This window comes from Carcharodon carcharias, chromosome 18, assembly GCF_017639515.1.
Source record: "Carcharodon carcharias isolate sCarCar2 chromosome 18, sCarCar2.pri, whole genome shotgun sequence".
NCBI classification, from domain to species: Eukaryota; Metazoa; Chordata; class Chondrichthyes; order Lamniformes; family Lamnidae; genus Carcharodon; species Carcharodon carcharias.
This window is the reverse complement of record NC_054484.1, coordinates 48,716,548-48,739,774: the sequence shown is the minus strand read 5'-3', so window position 1 is coordinate 48,739,774 and position 23,227 is coordinate 48,716,548. Positions and strand designations below refer to the sequence as shown.

Genomic DNA, 23,227 nt, shown 5'->3' with positions numbered 1-23,227 from the left:
AGCCATTCCTGCAGATGTTTGGGCCCTTTTAAAATTTGAGGCATCTGGGAGTGCCTCAGGGTGTATCAGTCATGGCAACTCCCAGGGTACCTGACACATATGTGTATTATGTTCTTCTGATGATCATACACCAGTAGAACATTGTTGTAATAATAGCCTTTACGGTTGATCAATGGCTACTGCCATGGAGACCTTAAAGCCACATGGGTACAGTTGATTGCACCCTGCACTTTTGGGAAGCCTGAGATAGTTGCAAAGCCATTGAATCTCTCAGTCTGGCCATCTTTGTTGACAGCAAACCTCACATAATGATGTGCCTTGCTCTAGAGGGCATCTGTGACTTCCTTGATGCATCTTTGCACTGTAGACGGTGAGATGTCGCACAGGTCCCCCGGAACAACCCACAGACAAAGAAGTTGAGCATGACGATCACCTTTAAAGCCATTAGCAGGGGAAAGCCTCCCACTCCATGGGGCGTTAGCTCTTCATGAAGAACGTGTCACATGTGACCGACCAGAGCTCGGGACAAGTGCAGACATGTTTGGCATTGTCTTTCACTCATCTGTAAATAGGAGAGTGTTCCAGGTCTGGAGAGTCGCCTCTGTTGTCTGGTTCTATCTTCCTGACCCTCATGTTCTTGCTGTGGTTCTCCTTGACCCTGGATCTCAGGCAGGACCTCCTCCTGAAACTGTGCTCAGCATCACCTCTCCCTTCTTCTCCTCCTCCATTATATTAGAACCCTCAAAAAGGCAGCGTTGAGACCTAGATCCATAACTGTTTTATCCTTCTGCCTGAAATGAAAGATTGAACAGGTTAATGATTAACAGGTGAACATACTGAAGCTCACAATCTGTAACTAACAGCAACTGTAATGGTCTATAGTGGCTTCAGCTCTACTTGTCTTATCGCTGATGCAGCCTTGTATATGAGGCACTATCAGACACATCAGATGACCAAGATGCTAGCCTGAGAGTTAATATGTGAATCTCAGTGATTGGAGAAGGTTTGAAGTGACATGGGTGATGGGACATAGCTCATCGTTCCAATCTCAGATCTGGAATACTAATTAGCAATAAGTTTCTCATGATTCTCAAGATGTCCTTTGACCCATTATGAACACCAATTCTGGCAAGCACATGACAGTCCTCCATTGATGGGATGCCATATATGCTATACTTGTCATCCTTAACGGGTGCCTGCATTCCCAAATTTCACATTCCTATGTATTAATGTTGAAATGCAGCGACTGTGATGTAAACTGAAACTCCTACATTTCCCTGTTACAACATTGAAAAAGGCATGGGTTCTGAAGGCTGGCTTCTCAAGGAGGTCTTCCTCCTTTCTCTCAGCTCAGACTCCAGTTTAATCTTATGGCACCAACAAGTTAGAGGGCACCTGTCACGAAGAGATTAATGTCTATAATGTCATTGGAAATTATTTTTTTAAAATAGGGTTTAGTGGTGTCTGCGTCTATGTGTGTGTCTTAATTGGATTAAAGCCAACTGGTCTAGAAGTTTTGATGTATAGAAAGATGTAGTTTTGAAATGGTAATTAGATAAACACGGGGAAGTTTAGAGGGAAGAGTGTCCTCTGCAGTCACCGTCGCCGTGAAGCAGTCAGAAAAGAGTGTCCTCTGCAGTCACTTTCGCCGTGAAGCAGTCAGGAAAGAGTGTCCTCTGCAGTCACTGTCGCCAAGTGAAAAAAAGACAGAGTGACATTGCAGGAAAACTGTAAGTTTATTGGTTGGTAAGTAACTGCTAGTTTGAACTACCTATTCTAAATTGGTTTCAGATTAAAAGTGACTACTGGGGCCCAGGATCAGAGGCCTAGTACTTCAGCTTCAACTCAGCAGAGGGAGCGAGTTCCAGTTGATTTTAAAAAGTGTATTTTGAATCTCTATTCTAACTTGCTTTTAGATTAAAAGTAAACAGGAGAAATATTTTACAGATTGATAAACTAAAGACCAAAAGGAAATGTAAAAACAAATTGGAAAGCTAATTAAGTAAAATAAAGATGCAGGGCCAGGTGATGTGTTGTAGCTGCATGATTGAGAGCTGGTGGACCCCACTGTGGTTCCTAGTGACCACATCTGTAGCAAAAGTTGGTTGCTGGAGGAACTCTGGCTCAAAGTTGATGAGCTGGAGTCTGAGCTTCGGACACTGCGACACATCAGGGAGGGGGAGAGTTACCTGGACGCTGTGCTTCAGGAGGCAGTCACATCCTTTAGATTAACTACCTTAAATTCAGCCAGTGGTCAGGGACAGGGGGGTGTGACTATGAGTGAGGCAGGTAGAGGGATCCAGGATGTAGCACTGCAGGAGCCTCAGCCCTTGCCCTTATCCAACAGGTTCGAGATTCTTGCTCCCTGTGTGGACGAGAGTGGGGACTGTAGGGAAGATGAGCAAACTGACCATAGCATCATGGTACAGGGAGCCATTCAAATGGGGGGAGAAAAGAGAAATGTAGTTGTAATCAGGGATAGTATAGTTAAGGGAATAGATACTGCTCTCTGTAGCCAGAATCGAGAGCCCGAAGGTTGTGTTGCCTACCTGGTGCCGGGGTTAAGGATATCTCATCTGGGCTGCAGAGGAACTTGGAGAGGGAGGGGAAAGATCCAGCTGTTGTGGTCCATGTAGGTACCAACGATATAGGTAGAACAAGGAAAGAGGTGCTGCTGAGGAAATACAAGCAGCTAGGGGCTTAATTAAAAAGCAGAACCAAAAAAGATAATAATCTCCGGATTACTATCTGAGCCACGAACTAATTGGCACAGGGTCAATAAGATTAAAAAGGTAAATGCATGGTTCAAAGATTGGTGTGGGAGAAATGGGTTCGAATTCATGGGACATCGGCACTAGTACTGGGGAAAGAGGGAGCTATTCCTTACAGACGGGTTTCACTTGAAACATGCTGGGACCAGTGTCCTGGAGAATTGCATAACTAGGGTTGTAGATAGGGCTTTAAACTAAATAGTTGGGGGGAGGGTTTAGTTGCATGGAAATATAAATATCAAAGTTTAAGGAAAGGGTAAGAATGCAGGTTAGTGATAAGGCTGATTGTTACTAAAAAGGGAAAGGAAGGGACAGGGTTTGTGAATGCCATATTGCACCAAAGAATCATGTAAGAGTAGGGAAAATTGACAATAAGGCAAACTTAAAGGCTTTGTATCTCAATGCGCGTAGCATTTGGAATAAAACTAATGAGTTAACAGTGCAAATAGGGATAAATAAGTATGATTTGGTGGTGATTACTGAGACTTGGTTACAGGGGGAACAGGTTTGGGAGTTGAATATCCAAGGGTACTCAGTGTTTCGGAAGGATAGGCAGGAAGGAAAAGGAGGTGGTGTAGCTTTGTTAGTAAAGGAAGAGATCAGTGCTATAGTGAGAAATGATATAGACACTGGAGAGCAAGCCGTAGAGTCAGTCTGGGTAGAAATAAGAAATAACAAGGGCAAGAAGTCCCTGGTGGGAGAATCTACAGGTCCCCAAACAGTAGTCAGCATTAGGGAACAGTATAAACCAGGAAATACTGGGAGCATGTAAGAAAGGTACGGCAATAATCATGGATGATTTTAATATGCGTATGGACTGGACTAATCAAACTGGTAAGGGTAGCCTCGAGGGACAGTCCATAGAGTGTATTAGAGATTGTTTCTTGGAGCAACATGTTGTAGAACCAACCAGGGAGCAGGCTATTCTGGATTTGGTTTTATGTAATGAGATGGGATTAATTAATGATCTCATAGCAAAGAATCCTCTAGGGAAGAGTGATCTTAGCATGATGGAATTTCAAGTTCAGTTTGAGAGCGAGAAACTTGAGTCCCACACTAGTGTTCTGGAGTTAAACAAAGGTAACTACATAGGCATGAGGGCAGATTTGGCCCGAGTGGACTGGGCAGGAAGACTACAAGGTAGGACAGTTGATGAACAGTGGTAGGTAGTTAAGGAGATATTAAATTCCTCCCAAGTAAAATATATTCCAAAAAGGAAGAAAGATGGTAAGAGGGGGAAAAACCATTCCTGGCTAAGCAAGGAAGTTAAAGATAATATAAAGGCAACAACTAAGTCATACCAAATTGCAAAGGTCAGTGGCAGGCTGGAAGCTTGGGAAACTTTTAAAGATCAACAAAGGGGTTCTAAAAAAAATAGAAAAAGCAAAGGTAAATTATGAAAGAAAACTAGCACAAAATGTAAAAACTGATAGCAAAAGCTTCTACAAGTATATAATAGGAAAGAGAGTAGCTAAAGTGAATGTTGGTCCCTTGAAGGATGAGACTGGGGAGTTAATCGTGGGGAACACACAAATGGCAGAGACGCTTAATCAAAATTTTGCCTCAGTTTTCAAGGTGGAGGACACTAGTACCACCCCAATAGTAACAGGTAGTGTAGAGGGTATAGAGCAGGAGGAACTTAGAACAATCACCATCACTAGAGAAAAAGTACTGAGCAAACTATTGGGATTAAAAGGTGACAAGTCCCCAGGACCTGATGGCCTACATCCCAGGGTCTTAAAGGAAGTGGCAGCGGAGATAGTGGATGCATTGGCTATAATATTCCAAAATTCCCTGGATTCTGGAAAGGTTCCAGTGGATTGAAAAAATGCTAATATAACGCCCTTATTCAAAAAGGGGGGAGGCAGAAAGTAGGAAACTATGGGCAAGTTAGTTTAACATGTGTTGTTGGGAAGTTGTTGGAATCCATTATTAAGGTAGTAGTAATGGGGCACTTGGAAAGTCAAAATGCAATCCATCAGCATGGTTTTAGAACATAAGGACATGAGAACTAGGAGCAGGAGTAGGCAATTCAGCCTCTCGAGCCTGCCCCGCCATTCATTACAATCATGGCTGATCTCATTTTGGCCTCAACTCCAATTTCCTGCCCTCTCCCCATAACCTTTCAACCCATTACTAATTAAAAATCTGTCTATCTCCTCCTTAAATTTATTCAGCGTCCTGGCATCCACTGTACACTGAGGTAGTGAATTCCACAGATTCACAACCCTTTGAGAAAAGTAATTCCTCCTCATCTCTGATTTAAACCTACCACCCCTTAGCCCAAAATTATGGCCTCTCATTCTAGAATGCCCCAGAAGGTGAAACATCTGCTCCACATCTACTTTGTCTATCCCCATTAGCATCTTATATACCTCAATTAGATCTCCTCTCATCCTTCTAAACTCTAACAAGTATAGGCCTAAACTGCTCAATCTCTCCTCATAAGACAAGCCTCTCATCTCTGGAATCAATCTAGTGAACCTCCTCTGAACCGCCTCCAGTACAACTACATCCTTCCTCAAGTAAGGGGATCAAAACTGTGCACAGTACTCCAGGTGCGGTCTCACCAATGCCTTGTACAATTGCATCAACACTTCCCTATTTTTATACTCTATTCCTTTAGCAATAAATGCCAAAATTCCATTTGCCTTCCTTATTACCTGCTGTACCTGCTTTCAGCGATTCATGCACAAGAACACCCAGATCCCTCTGCACTGAAGCGCTCTGAAATTTCTTTCCATTTAAATAATAAGTCGCCTTTTTATTCTTCCGACCAAAATGGATAACCTCACACTTATCCACGTTAAACTCCATCTGCCAAATTTTGGCCCATTCACCTAACCTGTCCATATCCATTTGTAAATTTCTTATTTCTTCATTGTAACTCACTTTCCCACCTATTTTGGTGTCATCTGCAAGTTTAGCTATAGTACCTTCTATCCCTGAATCTAAGTCATTGATATAAATTGTAAATAGTTGGATCCCAAGGACCAAACCCTGTGGCAGCCCACTAGTTATGGCTTGCCATCCAGGAAAAGACCCATTTATCCCGAATCTCTGCTTTCTGTTAGTTAGCCAATCCTCTATTCAAGCTAATATATTACCCCTAACTCCTTGAGATCTTATCTTGAGTATTAATTTTTTGTGTGGCACCTTATCAAAGGCCTTCTGGAAGTCCAGATATACTACATCTACAGGATCCCCATTATCCATTTTGCTTGTCACATCTTCAAAGAACTCTAGCAAATTAGTCAAACATGATTTACTCTTCATAAAACCATGCTGACTCTGATGGATTGCATTTTGACTTTCCAAATGCCCCATTACTACTTCCTTAATAATGGATTCCAACAATTTCCTAACGACAGACGTTAAATTAACGGGTCTATAATTTCCTACTTTCTGCCTCTCCCCTTTTTTGAATAAGGGCATTATATTAGCATTTTTTCAATCCACTGGAACCTTTCCAGAATCCAGGGAATTTTGGAATATTATAGCCAACGCATCCACTATCTCCGCTACCACTTCCTTTAAGACCCTGGGATGTAGGCCATCAGGTCCTGGGGACTTGTCACCCTTTAATCCCAATAGTTTGCTCAGTACTTTTTCTCTAGTGATGGTGATTGTTCTAAGTTCCTTCTTCTCTATACCCTCTGCACTACCTGTTACTATTGGGGTGGTACTAGTGTCCTCCACCTTGAAAACTGAGGCAAAATTTTGATTAAGCGTCTCTGCCATTTGTGTGTTCCCCATGATTAACTCTCCAGTCTCATCCTCCAAGGGACCAACATTCATTTTAGCTACTCTCTTACCCTTTTATATACTTGAAGCTTTTGCTATCAGTTTTTACATTTTGTGCTAGTTTTCTTTCATAATTTACCTTTGCTCTTTATGAAGAGTAAATCGTGTTTGACTAATTTGCCAGAGTTCTTTGAAAATGTGACAAGCAAAGTAGATAATGGGGATCCTGTAGATGTAGTATATCTGGATGGCTAGCTGTAACTAATGGGGTGCCACAGGGTTTGGTCCTTGGGCCCCAACTATTTGCAATCTATATTAATGACTTAGATTCAGGGATGGAAGGTACTATAGCTAAATTTGCTGATGACACCAAAATAAGTGGGAAAGTAAGTTGCAATGAAGAAATAAGAAATTTACAAATGGATATGGACAGGTTAGGTGAATGGGTCGAAATTTAGCAGATGGAGTTTAATGTGGATAAGTGTGAGGTTATCCATTTTGGTCGGAAGAATAAAAGGCGACATTATTTAAATAGAATGAAACTTCAGAATGCTTCAGTGCAGAGGGGTCTGGGTGTCCCCTTGCATGAATCACTGAAAGCTGGTACAGCAGGTACAGCAGGTAATAAGGAAGGCAAATGGAATTTTGGCATTTATTGCTAAAGGAATAGAGTATAAAAATAGGGAAGTGTTGTTGCAATTGTACAAGGTATTGGTGAGACCGCACCTGGAGTACTGTGCACAGTTTTGGTCCCCTTACTTGAGGAAGGATGTAGTTCCATTGGAGGCGGTTCAGAGGAGGTTCACTAGATTGATTCAAGAGATGCTTGTCTTATGAGGAGAGATTGAGCGGTTTAGGCCTATGCTCGCTAGAGTTTAGAAGGATGAGAGGAGATCTAATTGAGGTATATAAGATGCTAAAGGGGATAGACAAAGTCGATGTGGAGCAGATGTTTCCCCTTCTGGGGCATTCTAGAATGAGAGGCCATAGTTTTAGGCTAAGGGGTGGTAGATTTAAATCAGAGATAAGGAGGAATTACTTTTCTCAAAGGGTCGTGAATCTGTGGAATTCACTACCTCAGAATGCAGTGGATGCCGGAATGCTGAATAAATTTAAGGAGGAGATTGACAGATTTTTAATTAGTAATGGGTTGAAAGGTTATGGGGAAAGGGCAGGAAATTGGAGTTGACGCCAAAATGAGATCAGCCATGATGCTATTGAATGGCGGGACAGGCTCGAGGGGCTGAATTGCCTACTCCTGCTCCTGGTTCTTATATTCTTATGTTCTAGATATCAAGAGGGTACATTTGCATCTGTTGAATAAAGCATTCAAGATTGTGGGTGAAATCTTGCACTTAGCTAGAAGGTGCCAAGCAATGTGTTTATTTTTTTCAGCTTGCTGATAAAATTGGTGGGATCAAAGGATATTATTGTTAGAAGATGTAATGTTAAAAGCCTAGTGATACAATGGAACATTTACATTCAAAGGAAAAACTAGGTATAAACAGAAAGGAGTTTGTGTTTTTATGGCAGAAGCAATTAAGAGCTAACCAGCCTGTGTACCTCCAGCTGTGTCTGCAAGGAACCAACTTGCAAGGAACCTCATTTTGAATTTGTAATGTCAAATGTGCTTTGCATTGGGTCATTTTAAATCTATGGTTTACTGTTGCCTTGGTGGAGATTTAACTGGGAGTGGTTAATTTGGGAATTTGTTTAAAAGTTATTATAGTATGAATTTGTAGCCATGTGTATGTGTTTAATTTATTGTTAAATTAATAAATGTTTAATTTAGTTTTATATAAAAAACCTCTTGAGACTCAGTGGTCTTATTACTACTGAATTACTACTGAATCCTGCATCTTGAAACATACAAATTACAAAAATGGGTTATGACAGTTGTTTCACATTTCCCTCTGGGATTTCAGCAACTCACCTTTACCATCAGCTGTGTCACAACAGCGTCCCCAGAAAGGGCTCCTCAGTCTGGCAGTGCACTCCTCTCACACAGCCTCAGAACCCTCTAATGCAGATTTGCTTCTACTTTCAATTGTTAAGTGCGCCATTACTTTATTACTACAAGATGGTGGTTCTGCGCTTTTACTTTGAGACCAGCTTTGACACTCCCTTTCTCAGTGTCTGCGTTCCAGAATCTATCTGGAGCCTCATGATGTGAATGTAGAGCTCCCTCCTGTTATCCTCCAGCCTCCCCCAGTAATAGATATCATAGTTGTGGTCCACATTGCTACCCTCCCCCCTGAGCCCATCATGACTGATGCACCCATGCCTCATATGGAGCTCTACCCTCCCCATCTAGAGGCTGTGTGTACAATCACTTACCGAGGAGAACCCCCCAGCCCCACTCCCCTCAGAACGATTCACACACCCCATCCCTCCCCACCCCCACAATACTATGTGTTCCCCAAATATAGGCTGCAGATTTCTCCCATAACCATTACAATTACATCTGCAGCCCAATACGGAAACAGACAAGCCCATGGACAGTGACTGTGAAAACCCCTTGCATACCAAGCTGTGCATTATTCCAATTCTGCACACAGGCCTTGCCCCTCCCTGGAGCAGGAGTACAACTTGCTCCACCCTGCAACATGGCCTGTTGCACCCCACGACTGTCTGAACTCTGACTCTTGACTGTGAGGTCCACATTTAGCCCTAGGACTGCCTCCACATTCTGACTCCTGACTGCAAGCCTCAGGACTCTCTGTACTCCCCGACTGCAAGCCCCAGACCAAGGGCTTTGACTTTTAATGAGTTCCCTATTACCTTCATGACTGAACACTACACTGTATCCCTTCTCACCCCCCATCTTATGAGTTTCCATCCTTCTTGTGGCACACTATCAAACCCCCCTTTCCCATTCCACAGTCTGCATGCATCCCCTCCCGTTCATGCATGTGGGATTCCATTCACCTCCTTGTTTATCAGCATTTCAGTTTCCCTTGTTGGGCTCCAGCTTCCCACCCTTTGGTCTACCCTCTGTCTGCCATCCTTCTCCCTCCTCAGCCACCCCCTTGCAAAGCCTTTCTGACCCTCTGCCTTCCATCATTCCCCCTCCCCCAATCCTGACCCATTGCTCCCCATATGATCCCCCCATACCCCAACCCATTCCAAAGCCTTTCTGTCCCTTTGTTCCCCATGTTTTCCCAACCCCTCAACCCTTTGTAAATGGAAATCAGGGGAAAAACTCTACACTGGTTGGATTCATACCTAGCACAAAGGAAGGTGGTTGTGGTTATTGGAGGTCAATCATCTCAGTTTCAGGACATAACCACAGGAGTTCCTCAGGGTAGTGTCCTAGGCCCAACCATCTTCAGCTGCTTCATCAATAACCTTCCTTCTATCGTAAGGTCAGAAGTGGGAATGATGATTGCACAATGTTCAGCACCATTCCCAACTCCTCAGATACTGAAGCAGTCCATGTCCAAATGCAGCAACACCTGGACAAAATCCAGGTTTGGGCTAACAAGTGGCAAGTAACATTTGCCCCATACTAGTGCCAGGTAATGAGCATCTCCAACAAGAGAGAATCCAACCATCATTGACATTCAATGGCATTACCATCACTGAATCCCCCCATTATCAACATCCTGGGGGTTAGCATTGACCAGAAACTGAACTAAACTAGCCATATAAATTCTATGGCTACAAGAGCAGGTCAGAAACTAGGAATCCTGTGATGAGTAACTCTCTTCCTAACTCCCCAAAGCCTGACCACCATGTACAAAGCACAGGTCAGTAGTGTGATGGAATACTCTCTACTTGCCGGGATAAATGCAGCTTCAACAACACTCAAGAAGCTTGACACCATCTGGGACAAAGCAGTCTGCTTGATTGGCACCCCATCCACAAACATTCAATCCCTCTAGCACCGACACACAGTGGCAGCAATTTATATCATCTACAAGATGCACTGCAGGAACTCACCAAGGCTCCTTAGACAGCACCTTCCAAATCCACAATTGCTACCATCTAGAAGGACAAGGGCAGCAGATACATGAGAACACCACAACCTGGCAAGTTCCCCTCCACGCCACTCACCATCATGATTTGGAAATATATCACCGTTCCTTTACAGTCGCTGGGTCAAAATCCTGGAACTCCCTCCCTACCCCACATGGACTGCAGCAGTTCAAGATGGTGGCTCACCATCACCTACTTAAGGGCAATTAGGGATGGGCAATAAATGCTGGCCTAGCCAATGATGCCCTCATCCCATGAATGAATTTAAAAAGACTTCCAGCCGTTTTGCCCCCAGTGTGCTTGTTATCGTCCCCATCGATCCCCCTTCCCACCCAAATCAAAACACTGGTCTCTGAATGTTCAGCTGCTCTGTCTGAGTACGGCTGCACAGTGGTGTCCTTCAGGAAAACAGCGGCACCCACTTGAAGCAGACTACCCCTACAACTACCCCAACCTTGGGCCGCAATATTGGTCTCTGTCTGAATGTTGAACCCTGCCTGAGTATCGCTGCACAGTGGTGTCCTTGTGGCTATGGAGACAGTCACTGGAAACAGACCTATCCTATATGCCCGGCAGCATGACATTCCACTGGAATCGCAACAAGACCGGAGTAGTGCTATGGCTGGTAGGCCATGTATGTTGCACACTCCTCAAAATCGCGAGCGAAGTGAGGTCCAACTGATGCACACCACTCTTTTTCAAACATGATTCATACCAACGTGATTTCCTGCGGGCATTATGCAAGATTGGAAGGCGGCACATGATTATGATGAGAAGCTAATGTAATGAGCATTCATGAGATGATAATGAATGCAAATGGTGTTCATGATACTGCTCAGTAGGATACCCGACCTACCATTGGGAGAATTGCAAAGTATTTTTAGGCTGACAGGTTTCGCTTCTGCTAGCTTCTCCACTCCTGCAGCCATGAAACCCGCTGCGAGCAGGATGGGAAAATTTCACCCCTTACTTCTGACTGTATTCTCCACATTGGGCTGTCGCAGGCTGAACCAGACTGTTTGCAAACTTGGTTTTCAGTGCAACACTGAGCTGAGTTTCAAACTCCATATCCTCTTCAGTATAAAGAACAGCCACTTTCACCTCTGTAACATGCCCTTCGTCAACCCATCTGCTATTGAAATCCTCATCCATACCTTTGCCACCTACTCATGGGGCCTCCCCTACTCAACTCTTCAAAACTATCAGAACACTGTTGTCCATACCTTATCCGGCACAAAGTCTTCCCTGACAGTCATTGCCTGGCATCTTGCTGACATCCAATGACTCAGATCCCCAACCCATCAACTTAAAATTCTTTTCTGTCCATGGCTTCAGCCCTCCCTATCTCTGTAAACTTCTCCAACACACCACCTCCTCTTGATCTTCAAGTTCTCTGGCCCTGGGGTCTGATTCATTGTCCCCTCTCATTGTACCCTCGATCTCAATTCTATCAGAAATTCCCTCCTCATTTTTCCTCTTCTTTAACATTCTCCTTAAAAGCCCAACATTTTGTTCACCCCTCTTAATCGTTCTTTCTTCAGCTGAGTGTTATATTTTCCTCACAACTCTGTAAAGCACCTTGGGATATTTTTCTATGTTGAAGATACTATACAAATGCAAGTTATTCTTGTGTATACATTCTTAGGTTTACTCCAGGTGTTTTAGCCCAGTGTCTCTCTCCTTCTCTCTTAAATGGTACCATTCCCTAAAAGGGCATTGGTGACCATGGACTTCCATATATTGGTCCATGGTTATGCTTGGCAAGGTACTGCAGTGATTTGCCTTTGCCTCCTGCTGACCAGGATTCCAGCCCAGTATAAATTTACAATTTGTCTAAAAACATGCCTTGAAGAATTGTTGATTGCTAGAGCAATAGCTTCATCTGCCAACGGATTCCCCATATTAAACGGAAGCTGCATATACCTTAAACTAGTCCACAATTATTAGCTGGATCCCAATCAATCAATCTCCAGTTATTGAATAGGAATTTCATTTTTACTTAACTGGTTGGATTGAGACCTCAGTATGCTGAACTCTATACATTGCCACTTGAAGTAATTATGGTTTTATTTACTGTGTAATATACCTTTCAGAATGATACTTGTTAGGAAAGATCACATGATCTGTAGTAACCAATAGGATAGTAGTGTGGGCTACCTCAACAGATAGTGTAGAGATGGAGTTGGAGTTGAAAGCACACGTGTATTGCTGCTGAGTATATTGTAATTAAACTTAATGTTTCATCCTAAGAAGCGTTTGCAGTTCAACTCTAATACTAACAGTACAACTCAGCTACTCTTACAACAAACTGGCAATGAAGATAAATTAGGATTGAACAGAAGAAATCAAGTTAGAAAGAAATCAGCACTGTACTTGCCTCGTGAGTGTAAGTAGCAAGTTCCGTTAGAATTGAAGAAGTTATCCCCTCTCAAAATGCCACAGTTCAGGAGAATTGCTCCTTTTGAACTAGCCACAGACGATTGGTTTCAGTACATAGAACGTCTCACGTTCTTTTTTCAAGCAAATGAGATTATGTGGAAGAGAAGAGGCGAGTGATCCTCTTGAGTACTTTTGGGGGCAAAACCTATGGTTTGATTCGAAGTTTGAAAGCACCCAGTGCCCCAGATTCAAAGAATTTCAATGAATTGATGGACCTCGTGAAGGGTCACTTTCAACCTAAGCCCTCAGTCATGATGCAGAGGTTCAGGTTTTATTCATGAAACAGAGCCCCAGGTGAGACAATTGCATGCTACGTGGCAAATTTGAAGCAGCTATCGGAACATTGAGAGTTAGGTACGATTCTGAATGACATGCTCAGAGGTCTTTTAGTATGTGGTATGAAAGAGGACACTATTCAGGGAAGATTATTGTCAGAAGTGAATCTGGATTTCAAGAAGGTGTTAGAGATAGCGCTGGCCATGGCAAGCATAGTAAGAGATTCAGAAGCAATACAGGGTGCGCAAAATGATGCCGTCCTCCATGTTGGGTGGGAAACCTCAAGTGAAAGTGACGGGAAAAAGCGAGACTCTGCTGAGAAATGGGAAAAAGGTCCCGCTAGCTGAAGAATAAAGGAGAATAATTTAGCAGCGAGATTGAAGAATAATTTTAATAGAGGTGGAAACAATTAGTCTTTTAGCGATTGGCAGTTTAAAAAAATCGAATGCTACTATTGTCACAGAAATGGACATATAATGAGGCAGTTCAAGGCAGTTTACAAGCAGGCTTGTAAACAAAAGAAGAAGCCCAATGAAATCTACAATGTAAAAGAGCCCGAAACAACAAATTCAGACATTTACTCGCTGTTTAATCTGAAAGTTGGAAAACAGAACCAATATTTGTCACAGTGAAAGTAAATGACAAACCTTTTAAAATGGAAGTAGACACAGGAGCTTCCACTACAGTAATTGGGATATTCGAATAACAGTGAACATCAATTAAGCTTAGAACAAACAGCTGCTAAACTAAAAACATATATGGTGAAGACATTCAAGTCAAAGGCCTAAGCAGAGTAACTGTGCGTTATGGAAGACAATCGGCAAAGCTACCCTTGATGGCTGTAGTACGTGAAGGGCCAAGCTTCCAGGAACAAAATTGGTTAAAGGAGATTAAGTTAGAATGAGCTGAAATTTTCCATTTGAGAGCAAGCGGGCTACCAGGGCTACTTAGAAAGTATGCCACCACCTTCCAGGATGAACTGGGGAAAATCCAGGGCCTGCAGGCCAAGATTTATGTGGATCCGGAAGCAACCCCTCGCTTCATGAAGGCGAGACTGGTGCAAGAAAAAGTTGACAAAGAACTGAACAGACTAGAGAAACTGGGCATTATACAATCTGTTCAGTTCTCAGAATGGGCAGCACCCATAGTCCTCGCCCTTAAACCCGACCAAAGTGTCCAAATTTGTAGGAACTGAAAACTGATGGTTAGTAAAGTAGCCAAGCCGGATAGGCACCCCATTCCAAAAATCGAAGAACTGTATGCCAAGCTGGCATACACAAAGCTTGACATGAGTCATGCTTATCAACAACTAGAATTGGATGCCTCCTGGGAATTTATCACAATTAATACCCACAAAGGGTTTCACTAATATACATTTTCACAATGTACACAATATACTCATCTTGTGCCATCTTTCAGAGAACAATGGAAAGTTTACTGCAGGGCCTGTCCCAGGTTATAGTCTATTTAGACGATGTATTGGTGACAGGATCCACTGAAAAAGAGCATTTGGCAAACTTAGAAGAAGTCTTAAAATGTTTCTTGCAAGCTGGAGTGCATCAAAAAAAAAGTGCACGTTCCAAGTGAGAGAAGTCATCTATTTGGGTCACCGGGTAGATTCACAGGGCCTCCACCTGTGTGAGGAGAAAGTGAGAACCATAAGAGCGGCACCTGTGCCAAAGAACGCTTCAGAACTCAAATAATTCCTAGGAATGATCAACTATTATGGATGGTTCTTACCCAATTTGTATACAGTGCTGGCCCCCTGTATTCTCTACTCAAAAAGAACCAACGTTGGTATTGGAAGGCGCCCCAGAAAGAAACTTTCATAAAGGTGAAACCATTGTTGCACTCGTCCAAACTATTAGTGCATTATGACCAGACAAAAGAATTAGTGCTGACATGTGACGCAACTCCTACAGAGTGGGAGCAGCGCTCTGTCATTGGATGCATGATGGCATGGAACAGCCAATAGGATACGTATCAAGGATGCTCACCACAGCGGAAAAGAGGTACTCACAAATAGGAAAAGGTCTGTCCATCGTCTTTGGTCAAGAAATTTCACCAGTACGTACATGGCCGTCATTTTACAATTGTTTCAGATCACAAACCACAATAGGGCTGTTTAGTGAGGAAAAGGCTATACCACCCATAGCCTTAGCAAGAATATAACGATGGGCTTTAATTCTGGCAGCATATGAATACACAGACCTGGCAATCAAATCGCAAACGCTGATGCCCTTAGTCATTTGCCTTAATAAGAAAATGATGAGCGCATCCCAGTTCCACAGGAACTTATTTTACTGTTAAATTTCTTAGATTCCTCGCCAGTAAGTGCTCAACTGATCAGAGACTGGACAAATCGGGACCCAGTTCTATCTCAAGCACGAGAACAGGTGCTACATGGTTGGTCACAAGATCCTTTATCAGATGAAATGAAACCATAATTCAACAGAAGACATAAAATAACCGGCCAGGATGGCATCCTATTGTGGGGCCCACGAGTGATAGTTCCTCCAAAAGGAAGGGAGCCACTTTTAATTAAATACATAGTTGCCATCCAGGAATTTCCCGAATGAAAACCATGGTACACAGCTATTTATGGTGGTATGGGATGGATGGCGAAATAGAGAGTATGATAAAGAATTTTGTGAAGTGTTGGCAACTGCAAAAATTGCCAGTGACAGATCCATTACACCCATGGAAGTGGCCAGGTAGACCCTGGGTGCAATTACACATTGACTATGTTGGACCTTTCCTGGGAACAATCTTTCTACTCATTGTTGACGCCCGTTCAAAATGGTTGGATGTATATGAGATGAAGTCACCAATGTCGGGCGCTACAATTGAGAAACTACGTCAGATTTTTGCTATTCATGGACTACCAGAAGTAGTCGTTTCTGATAACGGCACAGCATTTATGAGTGCTGAGTTTCAATAGTTTATCAGCCTCAAATATATCACACATGTGAAAACTGCACCGTAGCACCCTTCCTCAAACGGACTGGCGAAAAGGATGGTTCAAACGTTCAAGGCAGGCATGTAAAAGCTAACTGGTGATTCTTTGGCAACCAAGCTAGCACGCTTCCTTTTTCATTACAGGACTACCCCTCACACAACAATAGGTGTCACATCTGCGGAGTTGTTGTTGAAATGCTGTCTCAGAACGAGATTGAGCTTAATAATGCCGAATTTAGAGGGGAAGGTGGAAAGGAGTCAGGGAAGCCAGAAAACTAGACACGTCGTGAGAGGAAATTTACCGTGGGAGAGCTGGTATACGTGAAAAACTTTGGGGAAGGGTCAAAGTGGTTACCGGGTGAAATAAGTACAGTGACTGGACCTCTATCTTACCACGTGGAGGTGGAAGGCCGGATCATCTGTAAACATGTGGACCATTTAAGGAGGAGAGAGACAAATCACCAAGATTTGGTTCCATCAGCAACCATGACCAAGGCTGAGGCTGAGGATACTCAACCCAGGACTGACCTGTCTGATGTTCCTATAAGAGTTGAGGATACAGAACTGCAAGTGCCCACTGAGCACCTGATGTTCAGGCAACTCCAGAAAAGGAGGTTCCTGACAAAGAATCTGAAGTTGTGGAGCTGCGATGTTCCACACATATCAGGCAACCACCTGAAAGACTGAACATGTAAATTCCTTACCCAGAGTAAATATTTTGTTGTCTTGAAAAATATGTACTTGTAAATATAATATATATATAGCTGAGTTAAAAGGGAGAAATGTAGTCATTATGGTTTTATTTAGTGTGTAATGTACCTTTCAGCATAATACTTAAGGAAGATCACGTAATCTGTAGTAACCAATAGACGAGTAGCACAGGCTTCCTCAGCAGTCAGTGTAGAGTTGGCATTGAAAGCGCACGTGTAGTTGCTGCTGAGTATATTGCAAATAAACTTAATGTTTCCACCTAAGAAGTGTCTGCAGTTCAACTCTAATACTAACAGTACAACTTGGCCACCCTTACAACACCATTCAACAGGGTTTAGTACATTTTGTAAATAATCCAAATTACTGTATGCAAAGCATTAGCAAATTGCTAGCTAAAAATGAAAACTGTGCACTACTTATAGGATCTGTTTTAACTGAGAGGAAGACCAATAGTAAATATTGGCCAATCTTGAACGCTAGATGATGATTCCAGTTTCTACTCAGAATACTGTAAAAGGTGAACAGATTTCCCTTGATAAATCACAATGATTTAGCTTTTCTTACCTACTTTCCTTTACTGATTTGTTTTACATTCTCATTACTTGCATGTACTCTTTGTATCTTTTTCCAAACTTAGGAAGGCAGAGCTGTGAAGGTCTCCATAAGGACATGATCAAAGAGAATCAGAGAACCAAATGATCACATAGTCAAGGAGCAATAGATTCACCATCCTGGAATCATTGTTTGCTGCCCTCCTGTGGCAGGCTAAAATCAGCCAATATTCAACAAAGCTAATTTCCAAATCGTCCTCTAATTATTTTATTTTTTAAAGTATGTTCCAGTTCATTTCCTTTCACATTACATAAAATTTCAATTTGTTATTATTATATGTAAGGACAAAATATAGCACCATGAGCTGGAAAGTGGGATTAGCCTGGATCATTCTTTTATGATATGGACATGATGGGCTGAATGGCTTTCTTCTGTACCATACATTTCATATTGTATTTAATGTTCTTCTGGTCCTTTTAACATGCTTTGGCCCTGATCCTCCCCATTGTCAAACAGCATGCCATACTTAAACAGTGCTAACAAAAACATTAATAACAATATTAATAAATTGCAAAACAAATAATGTGCATTTATCACCAATTTTCTTCCATTCTGCCCTTAAGGCACATAATTAAGGTACATAATGTGACAAAGGTAGCAGAAGTCCTTCAAAGATATGCTCATGTGATCATTCTTCATACTGGGTCATAGAAACTGAGTGCTGTAAACTATTTGACTGCAGGGAAGTTCAGGGCTGAGGCTCAATCCTGTTTTCACCCAATGTCCACATCTGCATTTTCCAAACAAGAGTCACTGCTAGTGATCAAGAGTACAAAACCCTGCTGCATTTTCCTCTTACAAGCCTAGGCATATTTCTGCTGAATTTAACTCTTTTTGCTATCACTCCCACAGGGATGAGAGATTTATCACTGAACGGAAGTCAAACCTGAGACTTTACATACAGGCTTCTGTGTCTCGGGAGTGTGGTGAAGAAAGGCCTGGTCCAGGAACAAAAGATCACATTCTTCAGGCATTGGGGAGCTCTAAAATGAAGGAAAGTTATACTGAAGGGATAGTCTTCAGTTGCATAAAAATGATTTCAAAGTACCGTGTATACTCGTGTAAACGTCAATCCATGATTTTTAGCCTAAAAATCTGTAATTTTTCATATGCCTCATGTAAAAGTCAACCTTAGTTTCTCAGTGATCGAAACCCAAGAATTTCAGAGTCAAAGTATAATCCTGGAGATATTAATAATTCAATTTCACTGTAAAAGTATAAATACTAATGAAAATCCATTATATATGTTGGAGCAAATATATGAGGTGTGTAATGTAATAAAATGAATAAATGTTAGATAATTAGTATGGATGAAATGTGTATAGTTTGTAATGTTATGAAATAAATAATTGCTAATTAATATGAATTCTTTAGTGTTGCTGGTTTTTACTTTATTCCATTGTGACAGCATTTTTTGAATTTAACTTGAGCCCAAATCAAGCAAACATATTGTCAACCTGTTGAAAACATTATCCGTGTAAAGGTCGACCCCATGACTTTTGGTTTAAAAATTTGACTTTTACACGAGTATATATGATACTTTCCAAGAGGGTAAATAGCGGTGATTGATTCAAGCTACTGGAATATGCAAAGTGTCTAGGCTTGAGATTGCATAGTGAGAGAAGGATAATTGAAATTCTTGGAATAGATGTCGGTTTCGCTAAAATAATAACCAGGTACAAAGAGAAAAGGAAAAATAGGCTTATTGCTTTCGAGAGATGGAAAGACAGGCCGTTTTACGGTGAGTTTGTGGTTTGAATGAACTGGTGTATTTGGAGGTGAATTCTGAAGTAGGGTCCATTTCTGTTGTATAATGGCCGCTCCGTAGGTTCCATCACAATCTGAAGCCCTTCCTATGCATGCTCGCAGATGCTGCTGAGAACTTGGGATCTGGAGAGCTCCTTACAGGACTGCATTCCAGATTAGTGTGTTTTTAATCAACAAGAATTATTGGTTGATTTAGAACTTGATTTATTTCTGAGAAATAAAGTGGGGAAAATACAGCTGAAACTAGAACAATTGGGAAAAAAACATCTGCACAAAGTTAAATCCCAGAACTGAGAGGAGCTGAGACTTATCAGGAAAGGCTGGACAGGCTGAGGCTCTTTAGAGAAGAGGAGCATGAGGCGTAACCAGATTGAGGTCTTTAAGATTATGAAAAGGTTCAATAGGGTAGAGTGGATGTTTCCATTTGTGAGGCAAACTAAAACTTGGGGATCATAATGAAAAGATTGTCACTAATAAATCTAATAGAGAATTCAGGAGAAACTTATTTACTAAGAGAGTGGTGAGGATGTGGCACTCACTACCACATGGAGTAATTAATGTGATAGATGCACTTAAAGAGATGCCAGATAAACATGCAAAAAAGGGAATAGAGGGTGATCACATTGGGTAAAGAGGGGTGGTGATCCCATGTGGAGTATAAACCAGTTAACCAGATGGACTATTTCTATGCTATAGACTGACCGTAACACTATATATGACACATTGACAGACAATGCAGTATATATTAATGTAATCTATATCATTTACTAATAGAAGTCAAAATTGGCCAAAACCAAACACCTTTTTCACATCATGGAAAATATTCAATCAATCTAGCTAAAGCCTGAGTGTCATACAGTAAACAATTGGAATAACACAGCCATTTGGCCAAATAAACATCAGAAATAGTGCAGTGGGGCTCCTTGTAAACTCAGGAAATTTAGATGAGCAGCTGAATCATGCAGACATGCAAGGCCTCAGGTTCAATACCTGGTCTGCTCTGAATTGGCCAGTTTCTTCTCAGGTGACTTTCAGAGCACGACAGTTCATTTTGGCATTGCTAGCTTAAAGAGAGGAAAAATCAGCCAAGGCTCTGACTTGTGACCAGTGCATGTGTGGGGTGAGTGTGGACAGGATTCGAATTGTCTGTCATGCCTCCCTATAACAGGGTGAAGAATCATGATTATCAAGGCTGAAGCCTATGAATTGGTTACCTAAGGGAGGTGCCTGGGGACCCATAGCTCAGCAAGGAATCATGTCCTTCAGTAAAGGAGGGAAGGAGAGGAGAGAAAATTAGTCAGAAAGTACCTCTTATGTAATAAAAAAATTTCCTCCAATTTGAAAATGTATTTCTCCTCCTCTGTAACTCTGCCCATGTATATAATTATCCAACTAAGATTGCAAATTTGCATGCTTATTCCAAATCTCTCTCAATGCTGCTCTTAAGTATAGCTGATTGGAAGTGAGCTTGTAAAGGCTCAACAGCCAGCTTTCTCTCCCTATCTACACAGAAATGTCATTGTCACTACCTTAGTTATAAAACCACTGCTGGCTAGATCCCATAAACAGCAGCCTAATGTCGATGAGGCTAGTAAGCCTTAGCTGATCCGTAGCTGAATACTCTTCCCAAACCAGCAAATAACAGACAAAAAATTTACCTGTTGCGTTTTCAGACGATCAACTCAGGGCAGCTAGAAACTTGCCCACTCTATTAGATTACATACTATCAAAAAGACACCAGGAAAGAACAACTGAAAATAAATATCACAACATGTTAAGAGTCTTGCACATCCCCTTCAATTTCTCACGAACAATGTCTGGACAAATATGTGTGCTCATACGGAAATCAGATGGTACACACTGTTGCCACTGTTCGTCAGTGGTGGAGGGAGTGAATGTTTGTGAGTGGGTTGCCAATCAAGCGGGTTGCTTTGTGCTGGACGGTGTTGTGAGAGTTGCACTCATCCAGGCAAGTAGAGAATTTTCCATCACACTCCTGACTTGTGCTTTGTAGATGGTGGACAGGCTTTGGGGAGTCAGGAGGTGAGTTACTCATCGCAGGATTCCTAGCCTCTGACCTGCTCTTGTAGTCACAGTAATTATATGGTGAGTCCAGTTCAGTTTTTGGTCAAGGATAACCCTCAGGATTCAGCGATGGTAATGCCATTGAATGTCAAGGGGACATCAGTCTCAAATTTTGTTTGTTAACATTGTTGTGAAATGCTTTGGGCTATCTTATCATGCTACTGGTAAATTCAATTTGTTGTAGTTTCAATTTGATCATAGGGCAGAGGCTTGATTAACCAGCTCAGCTTTTTAGTTCTGTCTTCTGTTTGTAAAAGCAAAAATTGTGAATAGAAGCCACTGGTTAATTTTGGGGAATTCTGCAAAAGCTGATCCCAAGGTCATGCCCCAGTAAACAAAAACAAAAACAGAATTACCTGGAAAAACTCAGCATGTCTGGCAGCATCGGCGGAGAAGAAAAGAGTTGACGTTTCGAGTCCTCATGACCCTTCGACAGAACTTGAGTTCGAGTCCAAGAAAGAGTTGAAATATAAGCTGGTTTAAGGTGTGTGTGTGGGGGGTGGAGAGAGAGAGAGGTGGGAGGGGGGTGTGGTTGTAGGGACAAACAAGCAGTGATAGAAGCAGATCATCAAAAGATGTCAACAACAATAGTACAAAAGAACACATAGGTGTTAAAGTTAAAGTTGGTGATATTATCTAAACGAATGTGCTAATTAAGAATGGATGGTAGGGCACTCAAGGTATAGCTCTAGTGGGGGTGTTTTTTTTTTAAATAATGGAAATAGGTGGGAAAAGGAAAATCTTTATAATTTATTGGAAAAAAAGGAAGGGGGAAACAGAAAGGGGGTGGGGATGGGGGAGGGAGCTCACGACCTAAAGTTGTTGAATTCAATATTCAGTCCGGAAGGCTGTAAAGTGCCTGGTCGGAAGATGAGGTGTTGTTCCTCCAGTTTGCGTTGGGCTTCACTGGAACAATGCAGCAAGCCAAGGACAGACATGTGGGCAAGAGAGCTGGGTGGAGTGTTAAAATGGCAAGCGACAGGGAGGTTTGGGTCATTCTTGCGGACAGACCGCAGGTGTTCTGCAAAGCGGTCGCCCAGTTTACGTTTGGTCTCTCCAATGTAGAGGAGACCACTCCCCCATCCCCACCCTCTTTCTGTTTCCCCCTTCCCTTTTTTTTCCAATAAATTATAAAGATTTTCCTTTTCCCACCTATTTCCATTATTTTTTTAAAATAAACACCCCCACTAAAGCTATACCTTGAGTCCCTACCATCCATTCTTAATTAGCACATTCGTTTAGATAATATCACCAACTTTAACTTTAACACCTATGTGTTCTTTTGTTCTATTGTTGTTGACATCTTTTGATGATCTGCTTCTATCACTGCTTGTTTGTCGCTACAACCACACCCCCCCCCCACCTCTCTCTCTCTCTATCTCTCCGCCCCCCAACACACACACCTTAAACCAGCTTATATTTCAACTCTTTCTTGGACTCGAACTCAAGTTCTGTCGAAGGGTCATGAGGACTCGAAACGTCAACTCTTTTCTTCTCCGCCGATGCTGCCAGACCTGCTGAGTTTTTCCAGGTAATTCTGTTTTTGTTTTGGATTTCCAGCATCTGCAGTTTTTTTGTTTTTATCTCATGCCCCAGTAAATCCTGGTGCATGTAATGAATGATAGGTCAAGGAATGCTGATGGCCATCAAAGATGGGAGCTGAAGTGGCTCTTTTCCTTCCGTTTGGTATCTCGATAGGTCTCTTGGTGCACTACAAAGTGCAGTTAGTCAGGCGAGTGAGGCACAAAACAATTTCCACCTTCCACTCAGCGAAGCGACAGAGCCGGCTTTCCCGCGGTGGCCGCTGGGAGGAAGGGCAAGAGGCGTGGGTATTCGTGGTGGCCGCTGGGAGGAAGGGCAAGGGGGGGGGGGTGGGGGTTTGTTCG

General features: G+C 42.3%; 1 long non-coding RNA gene across 1 annotated transcript; it reads left to right on the top strand.

The window, feature by feature from the left end:
* The first annotated feature begins 1,581 nt into the window (after positions 1 to 1,581).
* On the top strand, positions 1,582 to 18,855 carry LOC121290932. Its single transcript, XR_005945905.1, has 2 exons — positions 1,582 to 1,746; positions 18,342 to 18,855. It is a non-coding gene; the product is annotated as an uncharacterized LOC121290932 (long non-coding RNA).
* The last annotated feature ends 4,372 nt before the right edge of the window (positions 18,856 to 23,227 follow it).